We start from the raw sequence: 10167 nt of genomic DNA on the forward strand, positions 1-10167 counted from the left end.
CCCTCAGTGTCCCATACCCTCTATATCCAAATTGGGGACCCCTTTCAATGCCTCGCGTCCTGCGTGGGGATCCTCCATCAGCACCCCAGTGGCAACCGTATCAGTTCCCCGAATCCCTTCTCAGCCCTTGCTGTCCCCTTCGACTCCCCCACATCCTTTCTGTGTGGTCTATTGAGGAACCCCCCTGACCCAAGCCCGGGTTCTCTGTTTCCTGCCACCCGCACCCCCAGTGTAAGGAGTCTTCACTGTTTCTCTCACTCCTGGCTCACTTGTCAGCCCTACTCAGACTTCCGTCTGGATTCGGGAAAGCCGGGTCCGGACGCTCACCGGCCCTCCCCACCGAGGCTGGGGGAGAGGGTCAGTGCCGCTTAGAACCTCCCGTTTCCAGTTTAGGAGGCCGCCGGCGCAGCTGTGCACCGTCCCCTCCCAATGACCCCCTTCTTTTGCAGAGTTCTAAACCCAACCCCATCGGATTGGAAGAACCTAAGCCGCCTACCCACTGCGTTTGGAGTTACTTCTCTCAGTCCGCCTCAGTTTGAGATTTACTCCCCATGCAGGCAACCGCCTTCACTTCTCCTTTCTCCTCCCTACGCCTCCATCTCCGGGTCTCTGAGATCCCCTCCCGCACTTTCACCTAACGCTCCTGGGAGCCACCTCACCCTCCCCGAAAACTACCTCCCTCCAGCCAGGGAACTCTAACATCCATTCCAGATCACCCGCGGAGCCAGGGGCCACCCTCCCTAACCCCACCTCACCACATCCATCTCCTCTCAATTCCCTGGCTGAGACCAGCCAAGAAAGGGTCAAGGCTGGAGGCTAAGACAGCCACTCCCCCCACATCCCCATCCCTGCTGGGGATCTCAGTGCCACACTAGCCCCTCCCTCCCAACTCACCTCCCAGTCCTGCCCCCTTCCCCACCTTAAATCCACCCCGTATAACCCAGTGACAACACTCGATGGCAAGCCCCGTGCTGCTCACCTTGACATCCATCCTTCAGTCCGCCACATTTTATTAATGTGTGCAGCAGTTCTGGGCGGCATAACCTTGACCTCTGAAAAGGTGCCCATCCCCCTCCTCTCAGTACACCTTCCCTCCCGCCCACCCCAACCACCGCGCGTATAAGAACGTGAGAGACTCAAGTTAATGGTTTCCTTGGGGACCTTCTGGGAACACTCAGCAGGTATATCCTGCCACCCTGGGCGCATAACACTAGAAACAAACTTGCTTTTTCCTGTTTTTTATTGTCCTACTCACCCCACGGTTTCTCAGCATCCCCTGGACTGGGGGGGGGGGGTAAGGGAGCAGCTCACACAGGTTTTTCTCACCATCTCAATCCAAATTGGACTATCTGGTGTGTTCTGAGAGGGACACAGATGAAGGTCAGCAGGTGGAAAATCCGGTGTCAGGGAACTGGCTATGCCTAGTCTAAACTTCGGTTCCTTGTGTGTAAAATGGGGCCAATGGGGAGGTGCAGGGCAAGGGAAGGAGCCCAAGTGAGAATTGATTTGTGTGCTGATGCTGTTGGACAGGTGGCTTGGGGAGCGGGGTAGGAAATAGGAAAGGGTCATTTATTTAGAGCCAGCCAAGCCTCCGTAAGTAGTACATTGAGATAGGATCCACTTATTAGTGCCCTCCTTCAGGTCCTCAAAGGAGGCAGTATGTACTTGTCACTACCTGGTTTGAGGCACTGGAACGTGCGGGGTGGACTTACAGAAGTCTCCTCCTACCGCAGGTTCATCTCAGCCTCGCTGCTTCCGTCCACTTTGTTCACAGTAGGGGTAGCCCTCACAGGACAATGCAGCTGTAAATGCATGATCCTTGTAGTAAATTGAGGATCTCAGTGGTATTAAGGAAAAATGATCTTTAGAGCAACTGGCCCAGACTCCAGAATTAGGAGATTAGAGGATGCTGTTCCAGCTTTTTCTCTCCACTACTACGCATCACTCAAAGAATGAAAGAATAATTTGCTTTCTAGTTAAAAAAAAAAAAACAAAAAACAAACAAACAAACCACCTTTCCAGAAAGCCAAGGGACACATGACATTATGCCCAAGCACTAAGATGCAACTTGGCACATTCACTTATTCTACAAATATTTATTGAACACCTCCTACCTGCCTGACATTGTCTTGAGTGCTATATTCCTACCACTACCTTTGTGAAACATTCTTTCTAGAGACAAGTCAGATAATAGATAGATAGATGATAGATGATAGATGATAGATAGATAGATAGATGATAGATAGATAGATGATAGATAATATGTCAGATGTTGGTAAGTGCTGTGGAGAAGGAAAGGGGATAAGAAGAGCAGGAGGTGTGAAGAAGAGGGTGATAAACAATTTAAAATCAGTATATAGGGAGGGGTGATGTTTTAGCAAAGACTTGAAAGAAATAAGGTACAATAATCTCCTGTAAGATCCAGAACTCTCATTTAAGCAAAATGTCTGCGTCTCTTGAGTGCGACAGTAATTGATATTCACAATTTGACTTTCATTGCTTTAAAACAGCAGGTCCCAAACCCTAATGTGCGTAAAAGATCACCCAGTGATTTTCAGTGGACACAGGGTGGATAGGAGTTCTGAAAAATGCATTTTTTAAATGCATCTGGTAGAGATCAGATGATGCTGATAGCTGAGGTTTTTCTTCAGACCGCTCTTGAAGAAACATTGCTCTAAAACAGATTGAAGAGTCTTTTAACATGACAACAACAACAAAATTAAAGATCAAATTACAGTGCATGAGGTTTTAATGTTGAGAGTATTTCACTGTGTTTTCATTCTTTGAAAAAGCAAAGACCAAAGCAAAACCCTGGGTTACCCAGAACATTCCATTTCTTGTCCATACAGGAGAAGGGAAATTTTATCATAAGCTGATCATGAGCCCAAGATTTATAATCAGTTTGTTTTGCACCCTTCCTATCATTTTTGCTCTAATTTTTCTCTATGCTTTTTTCCATCTCCCAAATTTCTGGACTTACCCAGGAGGTGATGGGGCAGGGTAATGAGAACACTGGGTCACTTGGTCCTGGAACTGCCACTGTTTCTGGTAGTGATATGCCACTCAGCCTTCTGAGCTTCCACACTCTCTGAGTTGCTGCAAGATTTGGGTGAGATCATGTGTATGAAAGCACCTTAAAAATTCTATAGCACTAGGAAAAGATAAGGAAGCTCTGTGACTGTACATTTCAGATCCAGTTAATTTGGCCCAGCTCAAATTCAGTTACCTTCAAGATAGTGTGGTACTAGCATAATGATACACATATAGAATAGAATAGAATTGAGAGTCCAGAAATAAACCCTCCCATTTAAAATCAACTGATTTTTTAAAATCAGGATACCAACATAATTCAATAGGAAAAAACAGCCACTTTAAGAAATGATGCTGGACAACCTGATGTCCACATCCAAAAGAATTAAATTGTACCTCTACCTCACACCATATACAAGAATCAACTCAAAGTTAACCAAAGACCTCAATGTAAGATCTGAAATTATATTTAAAAAATCAATCAGACATCATTAAATTTAAAAACATTTGTGCTTCAAGGGCACATGGGTGGCTCAGTCAGTTGAGCACTTGACTTCAGCTCAGGTCATGATCTTGGGGTTTATGAGTTTGAGCCCCAAATTGGGGCTGCTGTCAGTGAAGAGCCCACTTCGGATCCTTTGTCCCCCTCTCCCTGCCTCTCCCTCACTTGTGCTCTCTCTCTCTCAAAAATAAATAACATTAAAAAAAAACACAACTTTTGTGCTTCAAAGAACATTGCCAAAAAAGTGGAAAAACAGGGGTGCCTGGGTGGCTCAGTCAGTAAAGCATCCGACTCTTGGTTTTGGCACAGATCGTGATCTCACGGGTTTATAAGTTCCAGCCCCTCATCGGGCTCCAGCTCCATGCTGACAGTGGGGAGACTGCTTGGGATTCTCTCTCCTGATTTCTCAGCCCCTCCCATGTGCTATAAACAAACAAACAAACAAACTTAAAAAATAAATTTAAGAAGTGGAAAAACAATACACAGAATAAAAGAAATTTTGTAAATCAGATATTCGATAAGGACTTATTATCTAGAATATACAAAGAAGCCATACAACCCAAAAATGATTAAAAATAAATAAATAAGTAAATTAAAAATGGGCAAAGGATCTGAAAGGACATAGCTCCAAAGAAGATATATGAATTGCTGATAAGCATTTGAAAAGATGCTCAACGTCATTAGCCATCAGGGAAGTGCAAATCAAAGCTACAATGAGATACCACCACACAATCACTGGGATGGCTATAATCAAAATGATAGATAATAACAAGTGTTGGCAAGGATGTGGAGAAATTGGAACCTTTGTAAATTGCTGGTGGGAATGTAAAATGGTACAGGACTATGAAAACAGTCTGGAAAAGATCCTCAAACAGTTAAACATAGACTTGCCATATAATCCAGCAATTCCACTCCTAGGTATGTACCCCCAAAGAAATGGAAACAGTATCCATGCATATCTTGTACATGAAAGTTCACAGCAGAGTTATTTATAATAGGCAAAAAAGTGGAAACAACCCAAATGTCTATCAACTCTACACAATGGAATATTACTCAGCCATGGGAAAGAATGCGGGTACTGATCCATGCTACAACATAGAGGAAACTTGAACACATTATGCCAAGTGAAGGAAGCCAGAAACAAAAGTTCACAAATCGTGTGGTTCCTTTTACATGAGATGTCTACAATAGGCAAATCCACAGAAATGGGAAGTAAACTGGTGATTGCCCAGAGCTTGGGGGTGGGGGCTCTGGGGAGATAGGGGAAAATAGTGAGTTACTATTAATGGATATAGTTTCCTATTTGAAGTGATGAAAATATTCTAAAATTGATTATGGTGGTAGTTGCACAATTCTGTGAATATGCCAAAAACATTGAAATATATACTTTAGGATGCCTGGGTGGCTCAGTCGGTTAAGCATCCGACTTCGGCTCAGGTCATGATCTTATAGTTCATGGGTTCGAGCCCCGCATCGGGCTCTGTCTCTCTCTGCCTCTCAAAAATAAATAAGTGTTAAAATTTTGTTTTTAAAGAAATGTATTCTTTAAATAGGTAAGTTGTATTTTAATTAATTATATCTCAATAAAATTGTTACCTCCAAAGTCATTTATTATAAACCTTTCTCTTATCCTAGTGCCTATCCATCAAAATGAATTTACTCTTGGGGCACCTGGGTGGCTCAGTCGGTTAAGCATCCAACTACGGCTCAGGTCATGATCTCACAGTTCGTGAGTTCGAGCCCCATGTTGGGCTCTGTGCTGACAGCTCAGAGCCTGGAGCCTGTTTTGGATTCTGTGTCTCCCTCTCTTTCTGCCCTCCCCCACTCGTGCTCTCTCTCTCTCTCTCAAAAATTAAAAAAAATGAACTTACTCTTTTCTCCACTAGCACCTTGTTTTTATCATCATCATCATCATCCTCTTCATCATCATCGTCTAGATATCCTTAAGTACTTTCTATATACCAGACACCATGCTAAGCACATTTCAGGGATTTTCCCATTTCATATTCCCATCAATTCTTCAAGGTAAGAACTACTATATTTTTATTTTACTGACCAGGAAAACAAGTCTTAAAGAAGTTAAGGGATTTTTCCAAAGTCACATAGTAAATGGGAAAAGTAATAGTTAAGATTTGTTGAGCAGTTATTGTGTTCTGGGCATTGTACTGAGCACTTCAGGAAACTCCTTCATCTTTACAACAACCCTATAAAGTGGGCCCTTATTTTACAAATCCAGAAACAGAAGCATTGAGAGGTAAACATGCCAATAAGGATCAGAACGGTGGCAAGCGGGAGAGCTAAGACTTGAACTCAAGTCTGATGTCAGAATCTCCACGATGCACCATTACATTGTATTATCTACCTATTCAGTGCATAACAATCCACTTACTATTATAAATGCTTCTGGACAGTCTGTTATGCTGGAATGGAAGCTACTTGGGGGCAGGGCCTCTGTACTATGCCTTTTTGCAATCTCTTCTACCACCATCCCCTTCTCAAGACCACACCTTACAACCAGGGCTTAATAGTTGCTTATTAAGTGCTTGCCTAGAACTAGTCACTGTGCTAGGGGTGGAGGGTGAGATGGTGAAGGAGACAGACAGCTACCCCCACTCTCACAGAGCTTACAATCTAGAGACATACAGTCACAAGGATTTTACATACATCTTTTTAACCACGTCATTAAAAAATTTTTTTTTAATATTTATTCATTTTTGAGAGACAGAGTGCAAGCGGGAGAGGGAGTGCAGAGAAAGTGCAGAGAAAGAGGGAGACACAGAATCTGAAGCAGGCTTCAGAGCCTGACACGGGGCTCGAACCCACAAACTGTGAGATCATGACCTGAGCGGAAGTCAGACACCTAACCGACTAAGCCACTCAGGCGCCCCTTAACCATGTCATTTTAATCAGTGCCATAATCCAATATAGTAAGTTCTATTAATATGCTTGTTTTATAGGTGAAAAAATTGAGACTCAGAGTCATGAAGTGACATGCCCAAGGTCATGCAGCTAGCAAGTGTGAGGGGCCAGTCTTAAGAACTCAGCTCTACCTAACTCAAACATTATGTTACATTCTGTCTCATTTTTCCCTCTGACTTTTCCCCCCTTGCCCAGGCAGGGAATTAAATAAACTATTCTGCTCGCCCAGCTGAGAACACCCACAGTCTGTCCAGACCTGCTGACTCTCCCACTTTCTCACTGTCGCTTCCAATGACAGCCAGAGTCGGTTTGATGTGTTGGTGAAAGAGGGATGCTTTTGGAGTTTTATGGTTTCAGCATCTGAAGTCGCCTCTCTGCTGTAATTAACTATTTGATTTAGTCTGGTCAGTTAATAATTCCACATCTGAAGACAAAGATGCTAAGAGCATGCCTCCTTTATTTTTTGTTTTTTTAAATATTTATTTTGGGAAACTAAACTGCAGACCTGGAGAACAGAAACCACAGGTCTGTCAGTGGTGACTGTGGGGGAGGGGATGCCAGTCTGTTGGCAGGGGTTTCTGATTACATTCAGGGCAAAAAGGTGAGGGGCAAGCTAAAGGAAGGTTCCACTTATGAGCCCTGTCTGGGGAACAAAATGTCCTCTCTCTAGAGACCGGGTTTTCAGGATCCCAGGGAAATCGTTTTGGGAATCCATGAGTGTAGTAGAAAAAAATATTAGACAAGGAGTAGGAGGCTGGGGCCCCATTTCTGACCTTGAAGCAGATTCTTCCCCTTTCTAAGCCCTACCTTCTTTATTCATCAGCAAAATGGAAGGTGGCCAGATTATTTCAGAGATGGGAAATTGGTTTCAGTTTTTCTATTGATTAGTAGTGGCTGGGGCTGAGCAAAGATAGAAAGCTGTGATTGATTAGCGATGTCTGCCATGGATACAGGTAATCAGGGAATCCTGGAAGGAGCACCATATATTGCCTTCCCTAAACTACTCCTACCTCTTTTCCAGTTTGGGTCTTCTATGAACTTTAGACCAAGAACGCAAAGATCAAGAGCTATGCAGCCATAGCCAAGAGAGGAACCACCAAAATGACGATTTTATTAATGGTGATAATACATGATTCTAAATGTGGAGGAGAAGGTCTGAAAGGATTTACATCAAACCATAAACCATTAACATCAAATCATTAACAAGAGGGTGGTGTGTAATGTATATTGCTATGTGTATGGATTTTTTTTCTTTGAGTGTGGATTTATTTAAACAATAAAAAGACATAGTAAAAATAAGTTGAAAGAGACTATTTAAAGATTTTTTTCAAGAACAGTCATAGCAACATTAGTCATGATAGTCAGAAATTGGAAACAATCCAAATGTCCGTCAATTGGAAAGGAATAAAACATAAAATATTCATACAATGGAATACTATGCAAAAATTAGAAGGAACAAACAAATGGGACATGGATGAATTTTAAAAACATTGTGTTAACCAAAAGCTACACACACACAAAAAACATACTGTATGATTCCATCCCCATAAAGTTCTAGAACAGGCAAAACTAATCTATGGGGAGAGAAGTCAGAATACTGTTTATCTTTGGGGGAAAGGGAACAGATACAGACTGGGAAGTAAGAATTTTCTGGAGGATGAAAATGTTCTATACTAGTGTTGTCCAATAGAAATAAGATGCAATTCACAGCTGTGAACCACATACATAATTTTAAATTTTCGAGTAGCCGCATTTAGAAAAGTAGAAGGAAGGGTGCCTGGATAGCTCAGTCAGTTAAGCGTCCGTCTCTTGATTTCGGCTCAGGTCATGATCTCATGGTTCGTGGGTTTGAGCCCCGTCTTGGGCTCTGCGTGAGCGATCCTCTGTTTCCCTCTCTCTGCCCCTCCCCGCTTGCTCTTGTCCTCTCTTGCTCTCTCAAAAATAAACATCAAAAAAAAAAAAAAAAAATCTTGAAAAAATAAAAAAGTAAAAGGAAACATTATATATAAATTATAAACTATATTATATCTATAATTACATAACATATATAAATTATAACTTTATAATATATTCAAAGCATTACATTTCTGCATGCAATTAATATAAAATTATTAATTATATATTTTACATTCATTTTTTATATTCTTCTATATCCAGTGTATATTTTGTGCTTATGGTACTTCTTAGGTAAAACCAGCTGCATTTTAAGTGCTGAGTAGCCACATGTGCTAAATGTATCCTAATCTGGGTTGTGGTTATATATAAAAATGCATCAAGGGGCGCCTGGGTGGCTCAGTCGGTTAAGCGTCTGCCTCTTGGTTTCAGCTCAGGTCATGATCTCACAGTCTCATGGGTTCGAGCTCCACATGGGGCTCTGTGCCGACAGCGCGGGGCCTAATAGGGCTTCTCTCTTTCTGCCTCTCTCTCTGCCCCTCCTCCACTCACACTGTCTCTGTCTCTCTCAAAATAAATAAATAAACTTAAAAAAATATTTTTAAAATTGTATTAAATTTAAAAAAATGTATCAAATTATACACTTAAAATTTGTGTGTTTTACTTTGTGTAAATAATAGGTCAATAAAAGAGAGAATGATACTTTACTAAAAAAACAACATTTTTTTTTAAATTTTTTTTTCAACGTTTTTTATTTATTTTTGGGACAGAGAGAGACAGAGCATGAACGGGGGAGGGTCAGAGAGAGAGGGAGACACAGAATCGGAAACAGGCTCCAGGCTCCGAGCCATCAGCCCAGAGCCTGACGCGGGGCTCGAACTCACGGACCGCGAGATCATGACCTGGCTGAAGTCGGACGCTTAACCAACTGCGCCACCCAGGCGCCCCAAAAGACAACATTTTTAACTTTATTTATTTATTTATTTAAATTTTAAAAACTTTAAAGGGGGCTAACATCGAGACTCCTGGCTGGCCCAATCAGTAGAACATGCAGCTCTTGACCTCCAGGTCGTGAGTTCAAGGCCCACGTTGAGCGTAGAGCTTACTTAAAATAATTTATAATAATAATAATAATAATAAAAGCGGTGCTAAAATGAGAGAGTGGAGGTAGAGTGAACAGGCAAAGAAAGAAAGTGCTACATACATAAATCTGATTCTCATTTTAGCAGGGAAATCCACCAGCACTCAGGATCTCCACCACCAGTGGGTTAGAAAACCACAAAAGATCAGTTTGTTGAATCTAATCAAGAGCTTAGTGGGGTGCCTGGGGTGTCTGATTTCGGCTCAGGTCATGATCTCTCTTGGCTCTTGGGTTCGAGCCCCATGTCAGGGTCTGTGCTGACAGCTCAGAGCCTGGAGCCTGCTTTGGATTCTGTGTGTGTCTCTCTCTCTGCCCCTCTCTGCTCACACTCTGTCTCTCTCTCCCTCAAAAATAAGTAAACATTAAAAAAAAATTTTTTTAAGAGCTTAGTGTTCAGTGTTCAGTATCATATTCTTATTTTCTAGTGTGTTACATGTAACTTGTAACTAATAACAGAAGTAGATACTGACAACTTTACTGAGCCAGTGCCAAATACTCAGGATGGTGCTAAGAACTTTCCTGCATGATCTCATTTAATCCTCTCCACAACCCCCGAGGCTGGTTCTCGTTAAAATCCTCCCATTTTGCAGACCAGGAAACTGAGGCTCAGTAACTTGCCCACTCCACTCAGAAGTGGCAAAGAGGGGGGCGCCTGGGTGGCTCAGTCGGTTGGGCGTCCAAC

This window comes from Panthera pardus, unplaced genomic scaffold (assembly GCF_024362965.1).
Source record: "Panthera pardus isolate Hobbes unplaced genomic scaffold, ASM2436296v1 HiC_scaffold_15, whole genome shotgun sequence".
In the NCBI taxonomy this organism is placed as follows: Eukaryota; Metazoa; Chordata; class Mammalia; order Carnivora; family Felidae; genus Panthera; species Panthera pardus.